The following is a 4,665-nucleotide window of genomic DNA, read 5'->3' as shown; positions in this document are numbered from 1 at the left end:
TTGCCTGTTAGGATTGACAGGTTATTCTGATAGAGGAAAGGTTAGCTCATATATGGTTATGCTGAAGAAGCTATATTTTTTGCAGATTCAAGCAATTGTTTTTGACCTTTCTGATGTACATTGTAATCTGTAGAGCAGAGGGAAAGAACCACTGTCTGAACATTCTTCTGATTCTTTATATCATTGAGAAAAACATTCATGTTATAGTGCTGTAATCTCGTTAGTGTCATAGAAGAAAGGCAAAACGTTGATGTTATTGTACATAACTCTCACTAGTGTAGTTGGAGAAAGGTTAAGCATCCATTTTGTAACTTTTAAATCTTTAATCTTTCTCAGTCCAATCAGCTGAGAATGTTATTGACTGCAACCTTCCCTCCATTGATGAACTGTACAGTGCAAGGGCCAGGAAGTGAGTGGGTAAGATCATCTCTGACCCCTCTCACTCTGGCCACAAACTCTTTGAACACTTCCCACTGGAAGGCGACTCCAGACTGTCAAAGCTGCCACAGCCAGACATAAAAACAACTTTTTTTCCATGAGTAGCAGCTCTACTCAATAACCAAAAATAGTCAGATTAAACGAGAACTTACCAGTTTGAAGTTTGATCTGTATTTTATGAGGAGTTACGATGAGGGATTACGTGAAGAACCCGCTCAGTGCGCAGGCGCGGCATACTTCCAAGCAGCGGTGTGGAATCACAGATAGACACAGTTATTTGAAGTAAACATAGTAAAGATAAGGAGACATCAATTTATTAGTTTGATCCATATAATGAGGGTGGGAGCGGAGGGCACGTAATCCCTCATCGTAACTCCTCATAAAATACAGATCAAACTTCAAACTGGTAAGTTCTCGTTTAATCTGACTATTTTACTTCGGAGTCACGTGAGTGACTACGTGAAGATTTCAAAGCTCTGTGATTTCAAACCGTGTAACAGTTCATACTTCACTCGCTGCCGAAGTCATTCGAGGGAGGAAGTATGTTATCGTAATCAACCATGAATCTGTTTGTAAAAACAATAATGGTGTTATTAACAACAACAAGACCAATTGCTCCCCCGGGCTTAAATTATATATTTTTTGCAGATTCTTTTTCTGCAAACAATACAGGTTCTGTCAGTGGTTTGTTATAAAAGTTTGGAACGTATACTCCCTAGACCACCCTGCAGTAGCCAGGATGTGGTCCATAGGCTCGTCCATCCTCTTATTTACTGACGTGGAAGCTGTCCTGGTGGAATAAGATTTTATACACGTTAGTATTTACTCCAGCAACTCGCAGTACCTGCTTGAGCCACTAGAGATAGTTTAGCTCGTCACCCGACCATGAGGTTTCCTGTGGCTGACCCATAAGGCTTTTTCCACTCCCTCGGTATTCCTTATTGTGTCGATCGCTAAGTGGGTCATGACACATAAAACGTGGTTCAGGTGGGTATGCCCGGAATTTCATGACTGGACCTGATGTTCCTGGTCTGTTCTGTTTGGCCAACCCTTGAATGGGCATGTGGCACTACCTGGTGTTATAACCATGTTGTCCCATCGCAGTAGATGGGAGAGCTGGCTCTTTGTGTTGATGTAAGGCCACCAGCATGTCCATCTTCAGGGTAGGCTGTTCCAGGGTGAGTGACCTGGCTGGTGATCATCCCCTAAGGTATGTCAGGATTTCACTGACATCCCAATTTGGGTGTACCTATTTCTGGGGAATGGATTGATATACCTCTCCTGTATCTGATCACCAGTGAGCGGTACCCAAGTTGAGTAGGCTAACAGAACATGTCCTTCATTGTGGTGAAGACCTGCCAGGAGCTCCATTTTTTTTTTTTTGTTTTTTTTTTTTTTTGTTATAGTTGAATGTGTAATTCCTGTTTTGGAAAACAGTGTACCATTTCTTGATGCACCTCAGGTATGTTCCCTAGGATATGCGACGGAATACTGTCATCAGGTTGATAGTGCTGCTGATCCAAGCACAGCAATGGTCTTCCCAATTCTGCAATTCTTTTAATGACCATGTCGAGGATCACTGGGAACCATGCTTGTGGACTTGGTCCACTGTAATTTGCGTAGTACCCGACTGATGAAGCCGTAGTACCTATTGAAGAGGTAGAAGGAAAGGAAAACATAGAGATTAGGTACCCCCCACCCCTCAATACGCGGGAATGTCTCCATTGCCGCTGCCTTGAGATTGGTTTCATGTGACGTAAGTTAGTACGTGGTGATTTAATTGGATATAAGGAATCGATATCTGGTGTCCATATTGCTTAGTGATTTCAGCAAATATTTTTGGTTTAAATGTATGTTTACAGTATTTAGCTCACCTGATAGGTGAGTTACTGATGGTCAAACATGTTTGACGACATACGGTTTCCAATTGTTAATAAATTGTCACCTAATATCGATGTTCTCCGCCCAAGTGGTTTGGTATATGCCACCACTGATGTTGTTATCTTATAAACGAACATGCAAATTTGGTGGATTACTGAGCAAATGCTTCACTAGAATTAAGTAAGTTAATATATAACATGTTTAAGTCCATTCATATTGGCATTAAGTATTACAAGCTCAGTAACACATCAGGACACATAAGATGTTACTCAAAACAGGTGGAAGTGTACAACCATAATCCTTCCTGCCGATAAATTCCATGATAACACTACAGATTAATCCATTTGCCCCCATATTACAGGTATGGAGATAGTTTTGAACACTAGTATCTCAGCTCATAGGAAAGGTACAAAGTTCAGTAGCTGGTAATGCTGCTATATCCCAATTACTTTGCCACGTAGTTGATTGGTGGTTAATGCACCATGACTGATAGTCTTAATGAATACCAGATAACAACGTTGTGGATGATCAACGTAAATATCTGGATATATATTTTGTGCACCGTTCCCAGAGGCACTGCAATACTGGGTCGATGCGTGGAGTGGACGGAGCAAGCCCCTATTCCATCTCCCTGTTCCAAAATTCAATATATGGTCCCTAGATAAGGGCCGTATCAGATTATTAAACTGATAAGAACAGATACTACACTTGATCTTAGCCAAAAGGCCGAGAAGCGATGCAGCTAAAGCTGTATCCAAGGACAGTTTGTCGTTAATATATAGACATGCCATGACGGAATGTTTCTAAGTGTCAGGGCTAGTTGATTCTGGATAACTTTGACTTAAATGCCGCAACGCTCATCATGGTTACTCCATCCAGGTAATTGCGGTATATCCGAAACTTATATGAGAAGGTACTGAATAGTGTGCATCTTCAAGGTCGATGTCTACCATAAAGTATCCTTAGATCCATGGTAGTAGTTACAAATCCCATGAATGGGTATACCTGGTGAAATACACAAGTGGTTTATCAACGATGGTGCGACATTCACCATCGTGGGAGGGTAGACCACTTGGGGTGCTTGCTGAATTGGTGGCAAGATATTAATTCTATTCCCCTTGTATTTATTTTTTGGTATATAACTACCAAGAGTGATAGCTTCCTAACCAGGCGTGATTCATCCACCCCTTGTTAGTACAACCCTTAACCTTTATGTGATGGTAGGAACCATACTTATCTGTCTTCATTGTTGTTTTCTTCGGTTTCTGGTTCCTTGTTCTTGTAGGGACGATGTTTGTTGGGGGGTGGCGCATTTTCCCCTGGGGCCTGCTCTGGGCTGTGGCCTTAAATGCTACGGGTTTGGCATGCAGGCCCCGAGCTTTCACCAGTACCATGAGGTAGACGCCCCTGGTGGATACGTAGAGGTACTGCTGTCTGGTTTAGTGTGGTGCTCATTCCAGACTCTGCCCTCTTGTGCCGAATAGTTTGAACACTTCGTCCAGTTTTTTAGGACTGGTTTGGTAAGTGCCAGGTAGCAGGATCTGTGCTTGTGAGGTCGGCGTTCTCATAGTCCTGTTAATTTCATAGATTGAGGGCAGGTTTGTGAGTTCATTTCAGAAGTTATGAGGTATACCGTAGAACAGTAGGGTCAGGTGTTTTGCCATACTACCCTGCCCTTCTGGAATGAGCAGGTGGACATGATAGCCGACGTCAGGGTACCAAATGCATTTTAAAAATATTTAGGTTAAATGCGCTGCTCAATGTATCCCCCAATAATGGCGGGCACTTTGAGTAAATGCAATTTAGGGGAGGCGTGATAAAACCAACGCCTCATGGCTACCTGTCTTGGAGAGGTTATTTGGAAAAGACAGGTAGTAAGCTGGCCATCAGTTGAGACTGAAAAGCCATCTCGCTAGTGGTGGAGCCACATAGCGGCCACACCCAGCAGCTCTTCCTGATCCTGTACCTCAAGCATACTCCCGATATTGTTCAGCCAGTGACCCCTCTTCATGACCAGCCCAGCCACTGGTCACCCCAAAGCTAACCACACTAAGGAGGAAGCGATGGGCAGTGCCTAGGCACTGTGGAGGGTATGCCTGAACCCTCCAGCGAGACTGCCCCTCACGTAGCGTGTCTCGCAGGAGCTCCTGCTCTAGGAGCCGCTCCAGCGGCTCAGGTGGCTGTCTCTCTCCCATGCGGGTGGAGAGATGTCCCCTCCGACAAGTCGGAAGCCACCGGCCGGATGCCTCTTCGGATGGCTGAACATCCAGCCCGCAGCTCAGGCACTAGCGGGACTGGCTTCGGCGCGGTGTGGGGATAGTGGGGCGCCCGGTAAATGTTCCTACC

The 4,665-nt window shown here is 44.2% G+C and overlaps 1 non-coding gene across 1 annotated transcript; it reads right to left on the bottom strand.

The window, feature by feature from the left end:
- Positions 1-2,870: 2,870 nt before the first annotated feature.
- Positions 2,871-3,057, bottom strand: LOC116971645. The gene has a single exon (XR_004411540.1). It is a non-coding gene; the product is annotated as a U2 spliceosomal RNA (small nuclear RNA).
- Positions 3,058-4,665: the final 1,608 nt, after the last annotated feature.

The sequence above is a fragment of the Amblyraja radiata genome, chromosome 3, assembly GCF_010909765.2.
Source record: "Amblyraja radiata isolate CabotCenter1 chromosome 3, sAmbRad1.1.pri, whole genome shotgun sequence".
Classification (NCBI taxonomy): Eukaryota; Metazoa; Chordata; class Chondrichthyes; order Rajiformes; family Rajidae; genus Amblyraja; species Amblyraja radiata.
This window is presented reverse-complemented; position numbering and strand designations above follow the sequence as displayed.